Below are 14,275 nucleotides of genomic sequence, written 5' to 3'. Positions count from 1 at the left end.
AGCAGCAAGAAACAACCACAAACAACTACATTTCCCATGAACAGTTGGGAAAAAAAGACAGTCTCAGTATAGTCCTTCATCAGTCTCCGCACTCCTGCTGGCTCCCATCATGCCCCACTGCAGCTTCCCCTTCCTCTTTCTTCGTGCGAAGCATTTGATCCAGTTTTCTCATGCATCCGGTTTGGCACCGTCATTTCCTGCAACAACCGCAGTGTCAAAAACAGAACTACAGCCAGCACTAGAATATCACATAGAGACAACAGTGCAAAACATCTACAGCCGAAACCAAGCATAAGGAATGCGTAAAAGAGTTACTTACATCCAGTACGGGGAGGGTCCACTTCTTGGAAATCATTGGGAGGGATAATCCTCGCCTCAGAGTCCTTAATATAATTGAAACTTACCAGCACCAGGGGCTAGGCAAATTTTCATTCTATGGCAGGACCGGAGGCTTTGGATTATGTCAGTTCAAAGCTTGTCGACAACTAACCGTGCCACATTCAGAACTGGTTTGAAATAAAACCTCTTAAAAGTGGAATCTGAGGACCAATCGGCCACTCGCATCAGATCCTCCAATCGGGCCCCAAGGGCAAATGCTTTAGAGGCCATCACCCCTCGCGCTGAATGAGCACCTAATTGCTTAGTATCAATCCCCGCCTCCTGCATCACCCAACGCATCCACCGAGCGATAGTTGGGGATGAAACAGCCTTGTATGGTTTACGTAGGGCAATGAGAAGTTGTCTTTCTCCCGGAGGGCGGGTATCATCAGTCATTTCCTCATACACACGAAGGCACTGCACCACACACAGTTTAGGGGAATCTGGAAAAGCCGGGTATGAGATAACCCTCATGTTGGACTTAGTCTATCTACTCACCGTGAAGGACACTACTTCTGGGGAAAAAACTCTGGCCGAGATGTCTAATGCTTGTACATCCAAGACTTGCCTGCAAGAAACCAAGCACAACAGCATTGCCAATTTAGCTGTGAGTTCTTTTTGAGATAGAAATCTATTCGACTGCCAAGACAAAAAACAAGTTCAGAACCCTGTTCACGTCCCAAAGGACAGAGTAGCGCAGTTCCGGAGGCAACGAGAGGCGGATCCCCCTCAGAAGCCTACACACCAAATGGTGCTCCCCAACCGGGGAACCCTGCACCAGGGCATGACCAGCCGATATTGTGGATCGAAAGGTGTTGATTGACCGATAGGCTAGGCCATCCTCCGCCAAGCCAGCCAGAAAATTGAGCACATGGACTACATCAGTCCCCACGGGATCAACACCCCGCCGCACACACCAATGACGCCATCTATGCCAGGCTGACCGATACCACTTGGTTGTGCCCTCAGACCGTGATCTGGAGAGCAGTTCCTCAGCCTTTCCCGAAAGGCCTGGGAGCGCCCAGTGACGCCGGAGATCCTCCATGCCATCAGACGCAGCAACCCCTCCTGGACTAACCGGTGGGAACCTTGTCCGGATTGAGCAGAATGTGAGGATAATGGGGAAGTAGGATTGGAAAATCCCAAGAAAGTTCCAGAAGAACCGGAAACCAAACTTGAGACCTCCACCAAGGTGTGATCAACACCACCTCCGTTAACTGACTGTGCAGCAGAGCCGACACCCGCGTTATCATTGAAAATGGAGGAAACGCATATCCCCGCTCGCCCGACCAATCTTGCAGGAACGCATCCGTCGCCTCCGCGAACAGATCCGGGCACTAACTGAAGAACCTCGGGAGCTGATGATCTAGGCGTGATGCAAACAGATCCTCCATGAAACTGCCCCACTTCTCCCCCAACAAGGAGAACACACGTTGGCATCCAGGAGGTGCCAGGAGTGCCAATCGGCCACCTCGTTCTGTTGACCCAGCAAATATTCTGCCATGACCGACACCTGATGATCCAGGCAAAAGTGCCAGAAATCCCGTGCAAGGTCCGCTAGCATCTTGGATCCGCTACCCCCAGATGGTTGATGTACCTGACCGCCGAAACGTTGTCCATCCGGAGGAGGACACACAACTGCACTGTCCTTTGTCCAGCACTGGACCGCAAAGGACCCCACTAGCAACTCCAAGCAGTTTATGTGCAACGACTGCTCGAGTGTGGACCAGGTGCCACCTGTGGAAAAATCCCTGCACTTGGCCCCCAGCCGACCTGATTGCCATCCGATTCGATAATTATGTCTGGTGCTGGACCAAATATTGCCCGGCCATTCCAGGCCTCCATATGAGTCAGCCACCACTGCATTTCGTCCCTCACCTCATCCAACAACAAAATCAGTTGAGAGTACGTCAGGCCCTTCCTGAGATGGTAAGCTTTTAGACGCTGCATGGCCCGATAATGAAAAGGGCCCGGGAAGATAGCTTTGATGGACGAGGATAGAAGACCTACCAACCGGGCCAATTGGCTGAGAGATATCTGCCGTCTCGCCAGAGTCTGGCGTAGCTCGTGCCTGATCTTCGCCATTGTCCTGGCTGGAAAACTTAGTGTTGAAGCCACAGAGTCTATGTTGAACCCCAAAAAGGTGGCACACTGGATGTGAACTAAAAGGAACTTCTTCTTGTTGATGACGAAACCCATTCCCTGAAGGAGATCGACCGCCACCTGTAGCTGGGATGAAAGCCGCTCTGGACACTGGTCCATGAACAACATGTCGTCCAGGTAAACGATCATTCGCATACCCTGAGTACGCAAAGCCTCCACCGTCGGGCGAAGCACCTTTGTGAAGAACCACAGCGCCGAGGAGAGCCCGAAAGGAAGCGTGGTGAACTCGTAAACTCGACCGTCCCACCTGAACTGGAGGAAACGCCGATGAGGGGGTAAAACCGGTACTGTGAGGTAATCGTCTTTTAAGTCGAGCCTGACCATCCAATCGGAGGGGCGCAACACGTCCCTCAGGAGGTGAATCCCCTCCATCTTGAAATGACGGTACACCAGCCACTCGTTGAATTCCTTCAAGTTAATGACTGGGCGCCGGCCTCGGTCGACCTTGTCGACTAAAAAGAGATTGCTGAGGAAACCCTCTGGATGCTCGCGAGTGCAACAAATCGCCCCTTTTTGGAGGAGGGCGGAAACCTCTTTGCGCACCAACTCTGCATAGCGCTGCAAGAAAAAAATGGGGCGGGCGATGAGGCTGACACGGATGGCCATGGAACTCCAGCTGGAAGCCTGAACAGTCTGCAGCACCCAAGCGTCGCTTGTAAGGGAAACCCATGCGGATAAAACAGAGCCAAGCGCCCCCCTACTAGCAAACTCACTGAGGGCAGCACACTCACCTTTCCCAGCACCTTGTTGCTGGCCTCTCTGGCCTCCACGGCCACAGAACCATTGTCCCCTCCTGGGATAGAAGTTGTTGAAGCGGGCGCTGTGCTGAAACTGCCTGCGGCCGGAGCCTTGCCCCCGATCGGAGCTGTAGCCACCACCGAACGAGCGGCCCCTGCCTCGCCCGGTCCTTTCAAAAACACGAGGGGCAAAAACTTTTTTGATGTTAGATTGTGCCCTATCTAGGGAAGTGAAAGTGGCCACGAATTTGCTTAGCTCCTTAATAAATGGGTCCCCAAACAGGCCCCCCTGTGCCACAGCACCAGCCTCCGAAGAGGCGAGGTCACCCAATTTTGGATCCATCTTAATGAGGAGTGACCTCCTCCTCTCCGTTGAGAGGGCACAGTTAGCATTGCCAAGAAAAACGATGGCCCTCTGGGCCCAGTTGGAAAGGACCACCGGGGAAATAGGATCCCCCGAGACCTTGGCCTCCTCGGCCATGTCCAGAATTTTTGTTAGAGGCCCTACTGCTTCCAACAACTTGTCCTGGCATGTACGCCAGGACCTATTTATACCCTTCCGAGGGTCTTTCACAAATTTCGCCAGAAACGTAGCCATCTTCGGGTCGATGTCTGGGGTCATGGCCACTTTACCCTTTAAGGAGGGACGAGGACACTCCGCTCGGAACGGCTGCAGCGTCTTTATCCACCGTAATGCGCAGGTGGTTCACCACATACTGTGCTACCTTCTCCCCGGGCACCCAGTCCGAAGACCGAGGGTGGACGATATCGTCCGGGTCCAGCATATCCGAAGGACCTGCCGAGGAAGAAAGCCTGGGACGGCAGCCACGATCGAGAGGAACAAGCCTCCTCGTCCGTGTCTTGGGAATCCCCATCATCCTGTGGCTCCGAGACACAGTCTGAGAGGTCGGTGGGGGGACCTCTGCCAGGGGCACGGGAGCAGGCGGGAGTCCCTCATGCGCCAAAAATGCTTCTTAACCCTTGCAAAAGCCTCGGTATTCACCCCCTCAGTGCAAGGCTATTTCTTAGGAAGGGGGGAAGGCGCGGGGTCCTGGGCCTGCGCCAGCGCGGGAATAAGGGCCGCCAACTTGGCGTACACCTCATCCAACCTAGCCCTAAGGCGCTGTTCCAAGGGAACCAAAGCCTGATCCACTGCTCTATAAATTGAGTCATCGACTGCTTGGGAGAAGTCCTCATCCCAAGCAGCGTAAATCAGTGGGTCCTCCTCTGCATACTGGTCCTGCTCACCCTGCTTCGTGAGTTAAGTTAGGCTCTTCAGGAGTTAGAGCTGCGGCACCAGCAACTACCTATGGACCCACACGGGCACCAAATTTAAGCCGGGACGGAGCCCAGGCGGATATGGGGGCACACAGGCACACAATTCAAGGGGCTAGCCCTGGGACGCTGCAACCCACTCAGTCACTGGGCACCACCCGGCACACAAGCGTCCCACAGCACTAGACCAGTGCTGATTACAACCCCGCAGGGTGTTCGAGAAGCCAACTACAGACCCACCAGAGCGTTCAATAATCAAGGAAAACTGGAAATGTGCGACCCCACAGGGTGTCAGGCCGGATGGCAGGGTGCAAGCCGGGCTGTCTGTGCCAAAGCGCGCAAAAACGCCTTTAAAAAGCGCTCCACACTCGCGCCAGACACAGAGAGAAGCGTGCACCCCCTAGCGGTGGAAGGACTCCACTGCACTTGACTGGGGTAAAAATTGGTGTGAGGAGCGCCAAACGCGTCCCGCGATTGTCAGGGGGAATCTGAAAGCTGAAAACAGACAGCGCTCCAAAAATAATCACAAACACTGTCACCACAAGCCCCAAAACCCAGGAGAAACGAGAAAACCACTTAACTTGCTGCTGAGTAGCGAAGAAAGAGGAAGAGGAAGCTGCAGTGGGGCATGATGGGAGCCAGCATGAGTGCGGAGACTAATGAAGGACTATACTGAGACCGTCTTTTTTTCCCAGCTGTTCATGGGCAATGTAGTTGTTTGTGGTTGTTTCTTGTTGCTGAGAAAATAAAAGAGCGAAGGAAGAAAGGAAAAATCCGAAGACTTTGGCCCTGCCATAGAATTCAGGTGCAGTATAAATATTTGCAGTAAAAATCTCAAGAAAAGATATCTGGCAAGTGAGGTTCTAATGGGATAAACTTTGGATTTTCATAGCGCTGCAAAGTTTATGAGTTTTTCACAAAGTTTTTCTTCAAACGTTTTACCTGGTTCGATGACACTGTATTTTTTTGTAAATGCTATTTTGATTCTGTCACAAACCTCCTGGCTCTCTGAACTGACCTATTAGATACTTTGTCCATCCGTGGAATTTGACTTTGGCAGCTGATGGTTCAGCCCATATTAGCTTGTTTCTTGGATATGAGTTTACTTCAAATAAATGAAAAAACAAGAGTCGTTTAGCAAAAAGGGAAAGCCCCAACAGAGTGCTTGGAGTACAATTTTCTTCGTCTGTTATACACAGTTCATGAGGTATAATAAAGCAATTTTCTGCATTCCAAAAAGGCATCTAAGTCACAAATCAATATATGCGGGCATCTGAAGGACAAAGATGGCTCTCGACAATGGGGATAGCTAGTGTGGGCCAGTGTGTATGTGTCCAGCTGTCCAGTATGAGGAGCATATGATTGATACATGTGGTGTGCATGTCATGTCCTAATTGGTTGAGCATTTCTATCCACAAGTGGTATCAAGCTATGTGGTATTTTGGGGAACGTTAGCTCTTGGCCAAGCATGTTTTATTGAGGACAATAGCCTTGGCCCTGTTTGTGGTGCAACAGTCTATCTGTGAGATTGATTAGGGTTTTCCTTGGGCGCACGTTTGTCTTCAGGTTAAGAGAGACCCCATCTGTGACCTGGAATTCGATAGGTGTGGGTGTGGGTCGTAGAACTTGTTTAATCACTTATCTCTGACTTGGGGTTGATGGGAAGGTCACCATGTGGAAATCCAGCACTATTGATACCAGTCCATTGGAACTCCAGAGAATAATATGACAGTCACTCATATCATTTTTATCGACATCATTAAAACTGTACATATTGACCTTGTTCTTACAGGTAGTGACACAGTTAAGTTTGCTTGAGTCAAAGCTTACATTGGCATTGTTATTACTGGCAATAGTTTTGTCATTTGAGCTTAGTTTATGATATACATTGATCTTGTCATTGCTGGTGTTGGTGCTACTGTGCGGTTAAAGGTTATGTCATACATTAAAATTGCATTGAATGGGTACGGGCAAGGTCGTGCAGGCATATGTTATGACACACGTGGATATTGCATTTATTGGTGTTGCCATTGTTATGAATGGTGTTATTAATCATGTAGTGTGCTACCCTAAGTGAAAGCCCGCACCAGCAGGCAGTGCACAGTATGCATAATGTTTTGTATAGATATGGCACTAGACACACAACATGACTATGCTTCTTGAATTGGGACTACTGTTACCTCCCTCTCTAGACGAATGCTAAGCCTCTGATCCTCATACCATGATCATGCCATATTACCATATATGTACCATACTCATGTCGCATGCTCTAATTTTTACTGTTGCTTGCACACAGGTGTTATTGATACTGTAATTTCTTTACACTAAAGAAAAACAATAAAAACAGATTCCCCCCCGCCAGAAAAAAATTTGTGTTTCCGTTGCTAGGCCTGCACATATCACAGTAATCATTGGCATTGCACACACACTTTCTAACAATCTCAAATCCCAAGGCTGAAGACAACCCGGCAAGATGTTGGTTTAAATATTGGTCCTTCTGAGTCAATGCTAGAGTCGTTTTTGTGTGGCGATTTCTGCCAGCCCTTGATATCTGTACAGTCCAACTTAGTTGACATGCTTAAATAGGTAAGGTGTTTTTATTTGCAGTTATGTGAATTTGGCTCCACACGTAGCCATTGTACTTTCTTATAACAGACTTTTTTTAGGCCAGCTTTCCCAGCTAGTGCATTGTGCACTTCTTGTAGGCTTTACACAGATTTGGCTGACATTGATGACCAGGAGGATCTTGCAGGTATGCCTCCTCCGTGACACATCAACACTCCCTGCCATTTTATGCTAGCATTGATGTCCAGGAGGGTAGGTTGACTGGTGTAGGTGAAGGGTCTTGCAGCGAAACCTCCACCGTGGTACATCATCTCTCCTTGCCATTAAAGGCTGACATCGATGTCCAAGAGGGTAGGTTGACTGGTGTGGGTGAAGGGTCTTGCAGCTACGCATCCTTCTTGATACATCATCACTTCATGCCATTCAAGACTAACAACGATGACCAGGAGGAAGGGTTGACTGGTGTCTGTGGAGGGTCTTGCGGGGATGCCTCCACCTTGATACATCATTAAAGTCTGACATCGATGACCAGGAGGATGGGTTGAAAGGAGTTGGTGAAAGGCAGGATTGGTGCACCATGTTGTTGGATTCGGCTAGTGGGGCACACTTCTTTCCCTTTTTCTGTGTGTACCTGGTCATGAGTTTTGTAGGCTGTCTGCAGGTCTTGGTAATTCAAGTGACAAAGCAACAGTGATAGTTGAGGGGCCCTAGGAATCACTGTAGTTCTTTTAGAGTGTGCACAGCTTGCTTCGGTGGCCCTTCTAGTTTTCTGGCTACACTTCTATCCCTTGAATGTTATAAACGTGGATGCCATGTTGGATGCTGCAGCCGTGGAGCTGAGGTCTTTCTCCCTCCAGTAGTCAAGATCCCCCAGCGCTCTCCCAGCAATTATAATGCCATTGAGGTTCACGAACATGTGCAGTTAATTTGAAACATGGCTAAATCCCCAGACAGGCTTTGAAGCATTTTTCCTAACTCGTGTAGGCGCAGTTGGTATACAAACAGTTTTCTTCAAGTTCTCAGTCTCTCTTTGGGATTCTGATAATAACCACTCCTCAGATCCAGAAAACAAGTAATTTCAACCATGCTGTTGAGTGTGTTTGTTCTACTTGACCCTCTCTGCAGGGTCAACTCCAAATGTTTTTCCTTCACCCCTCCTATTTTTCAGGAATAGTTTTGTTGACTTTAGTACTCTGTGTACATTATTACTTCAAACCAGTGTTAAAGTGCTTTTACTCACGCACTACAACATGACAAAACTGGCTTACACCAGAGTGGAGTATTCAATTTACTTTTAGGTACCTAGTAAAGGTGTATACCATGTAACCAGTGCGTAAAATATACATGCTACTAGTGGACCTGCAGCACTAATTGTGCACCCGCTTAAGTAGCATTTTAAGACATATCCCAGGTCTACCACTGTGGCCCAAATGCCAATTACATTTGGTAAAATAACTCCCTTGCCACACCTTAAACGTCCCTTTTATTAAATATAAGTCACATCTTAGGTTAGGCCCTAGGTATCCAAAAGTACAGGGTGAATTGTGACTTAAAGGTTAGGCAAATACTATTAAGTTTTACATGTCCCGGTAGTGAAAAAATCCTACATTTGTTTTTTTACTACTGTAAGGCCTCCCTAGCATTGGGGCTGCCCAGTTACATTTAACAAGTGCTAACATTTGATTGGGACCAGGTAGGAAATTTGATGTCTAATTTAAAATCCTCTTTAATGGTAAAGTCAGATTTTAAGACACAATTTTAAAAATGCCGCTTTCTGAAAATTGACATTTTTCTGTCCTAACTATTTGGTGTCTGCAGACTTTCACTGGGTCACAAGGCTGGGTGTAGTTGGCAGTTGGACTTTGTATATTTGTAAAAGGACAGCCACACAATCGAGGGATTAGGTGTCCCTTAATGGACCATAACTGTAAGAATGAGAAAAGGAGCTGGACACAGTCATACTTGCAGTTCAATAGGCTGTGCCATGCCTTCACACAAAGGACTTCAAACTAGCACCCTGTACCTGTAATCAGTCTGCAGCTAGGGCAAAAGAGGCAGGAAACTTCCAGCACTTCAAAGGAAATCTCTAAAAACTTCTCCTATTTCAACAAAGGTACCACTCTTTAGTTCACTTTATAGATCTGTAGAAGGACTCTCTGAAGATTGCCTGCTGCTGTGACCTGCTGTGTGCTTTAGAAGCCTGCTTTGCTGCACCTGGAAGGCCTGCTTAGCTTCCCAGAAGCATGCCTTGAACCCTCAGAGGCCTGCCCTGCTACGTAAGCCTGTTCCGCTGCTTGAATCCACAACTACTAGAGTGACTCAAAGAGCTGGTTGTCTACACTCCTGCTCAGACCCTTAGGGACAGAAAAGGTTACAAGCATCTTGGACTTGCACCTGGACCCAGCCCTAGTGAGTCCTGACCTTCCAAGTGGTCGCGCTTCAGTCATAGCCCCATGGGAGTGGTGCTGAACGTGCCCAGATAGTGCTCTGAGAACTGAGAGGAAACTGGATCCTAACTGATCCTCAATCCACCCAAGGTGAATGGCCTGTCTGCCTTTCTTCGAGCAGCTCCCACTACGTTCTTCTCCACAGAAGCAAATCCTGTTCAGCTGTCCTACTCAAAAGGGGTTTTCACCTTGTGCAGCCATTGCAGCTACAGCTATCAGATTCGTCCTGCTGCAGATTTTCAACTACAAAAAAGAGACTAAGTCCAAACGTAGAAATTTTCACTGCTACTTTGTACAGTGGCTCCCCAACAACGTGTCATCCTCCTTCTCAGACACTGGCTGCAGCCTTGCGCCAAGTAACTTTACCTTGTAGAAATGTCTTTTAAGGCCCATTCAACTTCTTGTATCTGACCTGCGCTCCATCGCAGTTTTGCCCCAGTTTTGCACGACTAGTTAAGCACAGATTTATAGTCACTTTTGTTGTTCACCTTGACAAGGGTTGTGGCTGTTGCTTGAGCAGGGTTAACACCCCTCTTAATCAAGCACCCAATTTCTCAGAATGTTCTTTAAAAGAGGCGTGGCTATGTTATGTTACCAGAATCTTTGAGCACTCTAATACCCATATAGCTGCCCTAGCTCTATGCAGAGGACCTTCAACAGAATTAGTGATCAGAATCTGTTGTGAGTAGAGCCAAGATTTTAACTCTTTGCAAAAGCATAGGTGATCCTGCAATGTATACAATGTGGCTGAAAGGGAGTACCACAATTTAGCAACAATGATGGAAAAAGACTGACCTCCAAGATGCTCCTGCTTGTATCTGTGGACCCCCAATAAGGAGGCTTCCCTGGAACTAAAATTTCTACTAAGAGCGTATTGGCTACATTTCCCGTTGAGATTGCTGGATCTCCAATTATAAAAAGCCCTGCTTACACAACACAACAGTGATTTATTGCTAATGCTTTTAGCAATTGGCAGCCAGTACAAAGAATCTAGCACAGCAGATGATGTGGCTTGGCGTCGCAGACCTAACACCAACTTGGTGATGGCATCTTGTATGTGCTGGAGCCTTTTGAAAGAGAATGCTGGAGCCTTTTAAAAGAGAATGCACAGTACAGAGTCAGCTCTCAGTCACGTTATGGATGATATCTTAAAAATGCTTGACACCAGAACCTGGGCTGCTATGGGAATTCACAAGGGCATATTATCAAGACCATTATTGCTGCTTTAGCTGCAGTTTCCTGCCGATAAAGCAGCGATAATGTATTGCCCTCTGTTGATAATATGGCCCTTTCTTCCACTGGAAATTCGCAGAATCTCCTCAATGGCTGCTTTGAAACTGGAAGCCAAAAGATTCCTAATGAACACGTTTTTAGCATAATTGGGCTAGGTTTCTCCTGCTCGAAGCTAGTGATCCTACATTCATTATACAAACATTTGATGCTGTTCTTTCTTACTGCATAGTGTGCCATCCTGCATAGCCTGCTATATACCTGTTTAATGTATTACTCATTCTGTCTTGGTTTTTTTTGTATTCTTATTCGATGTTATCATTGCGTTTATGTCCTTCCGTCCATCATTTTTGTAAAGTGCTCTGATATCCTTCGGGATCTTGTTCGCGCTATATAAAACTTTATAAATAAATATATAAATGCAGCACCCAAAACAAGAAGAACAGGTATCAGAATGATGATTAATATGGTTGGAGAGGGACAGATTTGTATCCAACATGAAGCCATGGTTCCAACCTACTTTAGATGGACTAGGGGCATCAGTACAAGATGCATGCCAGCAATCCAGAAGAAAAGGACTGATAATCCGGTTGTTGGTACGCCATTGCACCCCCGTTTTCTCTCCATTGAATTTCAGGTCGTTTTTTATTTAGCCAGGAGGTTACTGCCAACATACAGATACGGAAATTATTTAGATGGCCCATCTAGGGTTTGTGTTCGACAAGGATTACTCTGATGTTAAAGTTGTTATTACTGTTGCAGAATTTATCCCCATTTCTTTTTTGGTAACCCGTGCAATTCACAAATGGTCCGCGGGCTGAGTGTCTCCTGGGTGATTTGTGCTGCATTGAGATGATCAAAGAGCTTCAAGACACCTTGACTACTCTGGTGCATTGTTTTTCATTTAGACATCATACTTGACCCTGCATGCCTCTCCAATGTCCCATTCACAGATTGAGAGTATGACTGCCCTCTGGTACAGGCTGGGAAGGCACATTTCATATTCACTTTCTGACATTAGGGATTCAACAAAGTGCAATTTGCTGAGTTGAACTTCAGGAGCTCATAAGCTGTAGCAGTTGCCGAAAAACACTGCAATTCCCAGATACATTTGAGAAAGTAATGTTCTACTTGGCACTTCAGTGGGATGATGGGAGGCTACATGAGGCTAGCAACAGACACCGTGACCATAAAATGAAGCCTATTGCCCATAGTAACCAGGTTTTTCTGCACCAGTGTGTGTCACAAAACAAAAACCAGGTGCTTCCTTAAAACAATCCAACTTGCAGAAACTATCTGTCACAGACACTGTGCTCTAGATCACTGTGCACACACCATCCATAATGCTATCTAACTGTCCTTTGGAAAGGTGACTTTCTCCACTAAACCAAATTATTCTCTGCCTTTTACCAAAGGTACACTTGCTGGTGTAAAGGGTCCACTTGAATATTATTGAAATAGACTGGTCCTGCCTTTTCTTTGCTCATGTGAGAAGCTTCTCCAACAAGTAGCTCGTGAGCTACTGGTAGTGCTCCACCTACCTATACGTAGCTCTCCTATGTGCAGCCCAGCCTACTAAATTATAAGATTTTACTTGGTTGAATTAATATAAGTAAAACAAAATTGAAAAGCATGCATTCGAGATGATGCATTTTCAAAATGTATGTCAGGAGAAAAGTTGCTGAATCTCCAAAATATACTTTATGCTGACTTTGTGTAATAAATAATGCAGCGTTTGGAAGACTTATTACTAACATTTTTACTTTCTTGCCAGAGGCCTTGCAGTTGTAGCAGTTATGTATTCCACATTGAAAAAGCCTTTTTTTAACATTTCTCTTGGCAACCGTGCATGAAGATTTGAGGTGATCTTTCCTAGTGATCTTAAATATGGTGATCACTAACGTAATCTTGTCTGATGTGGTTACCATTACAACTCTAATATATCAGTAGTTTGGGATGATTTTTTATTAAACGTAAGTAGCTCTTGCTACTCAAAAGCTTGAAGACCTTGAATTTTTTTTGTGGTGGACTGTAAGCTGCTGTCAATGTGGGTAAGCAGTACGGTCCTCCACTTTCTACAACATTTATGTGTGAGGTGACAACAGGACTCACCAGGTGCTGTTGCTTCACAGTGATGTGTGCAGTTTTCACTTTCACCATTCTCTCTATCAACTTTCTTGCCTGTGAGTCTTTTCTTCAAAACCACGGGGGTTTTGAAATCTTGGGTGCTCCCATTTATCAAAATTTTGTTTATGCGCCTCGCCTAAGTAGTATGTCAAAAAGTTCTCTGTTGAGCTGAGGTGTTCATGTCTCGTGTCCATGGGGAAGGTCGCGGCAGATTTCAGAGCTGTATTATCAGTTGGTAGTCCCCTTTTCTCCTACTGACATTAGGTGTTTGACACTCATAGTCTCATCTTCTATTCAACGTATCCAGCTGTAATTTAGAGAGAGGCAACAAATCTTCTTCAGGGGCCCCCCAAAGCATCCCTTCATCACATGTAGTGCCCAGTTCGCTGCTTGTTATGTCTGTCTTACTTAGGTCCACTTCAGGATTCCCTCTTCTTGGGCAACATTCTAAGACAACTTACGTCCCCAACTCAGGTGACTTGTCCTGTAGTTGGGCAGAAAATGACTCCCTGTGCTCTCAATCAATCATTCAGGGGTTTATAAAGCACACTACTCGCCCTTGAGGATCTCAAGGCGCTGGGGGGGGGGAGGGGGAGAGGCGGGGGCAGCTCCGGATCAGTCAAAGTGCCAGGTCCTGAGTTCCTTTCTGAAAGTTTGCAGGGTAGTTGAGAGTCGGATGTTCACCAGGAGCTCGTACTCTCAAATTATCTTTACATAGTGGCCAGGCCAGTGCATGTGTCTTTGACAGGCTAGGTGCAGTAAGTGCTCTTTTGGCTGCTTCTCTCTGGTATTTCAAGATCCTTGCCCACTATCTCTGAGTAAATCCATCTCTTTGCTATTTGCCAGGTATTGTTTAGGCATATACTGAGATGCTGAACTTGTAATAGTTTAGGCTACCATACACACCAGAGCTGTTTATGCCTGGTTTCCCCATCAATGATTCTGCTGATGCGGGATATTAATTGAGGGCTGTCTTCTTGGGATTCAGACTGGGGTATTATGAGGTTAATGAAGCAGGTTGAAGGCCGCCATTGATTGCCACTGCTTGATATTGCTCTTGAAAGTGGAGACTACTTTGGCTGGCATGCAGGGGAACTCCGCAGAACCAATGTGTGATTGATGATCCTGCATACTAGTCTACCCTGGTGTGGCATGGTCAAACATTTTAGGGATGGTCCAGAATGTATACCACCTTGACACTACTGGGTTTGTAAGAGAACACTAAAACTTGGCACTACAGCCTTTGCATCTGTTCTATTGTGGCTACACACCTTGGATTGCCTCCCAGAAGAATACATATCTCCTGTATATATTCTTAGAAATCTATCAAGGTAGAGACTTATTCTCTGTTGG

At 46.8% G+C, this 14,275-nt stretch overlaps 1 protein-coding gene across 1 annotated transcript in view; it reads left to right on the top strand.

Moving 5' to 3' along the window:
- The window catches only part of LOC147684575 (metalloproteinase inhibitor 4-like), a 69,503-nt gene that overhangs the window by 40,573 nt on the left and 14,655 nt on the right, over positions 1-14,275 (top strand). The gene's annotated exons all lie outside the window — the stretch shown is intronic.

This window comes from Lissotriton vulgaris, chromosome 10, assembly GCF_964263255.1.
Source record: "Lissotriton vulgaris chromosome 10, aLisVul1.2, whole genome shotgun sequence".
Lineage (NCBI taxonomy): Eukaryota > Metazoa > Chordata > Amphibia > Caudata > Salamandridae > Lissotriton > Lissotriton vulgaris.
The sequence above is the reverse complement of the archived record's forward strand: the minus strand, read 5'-3'. Positions and strand labels throughout refer to the sequence as shown.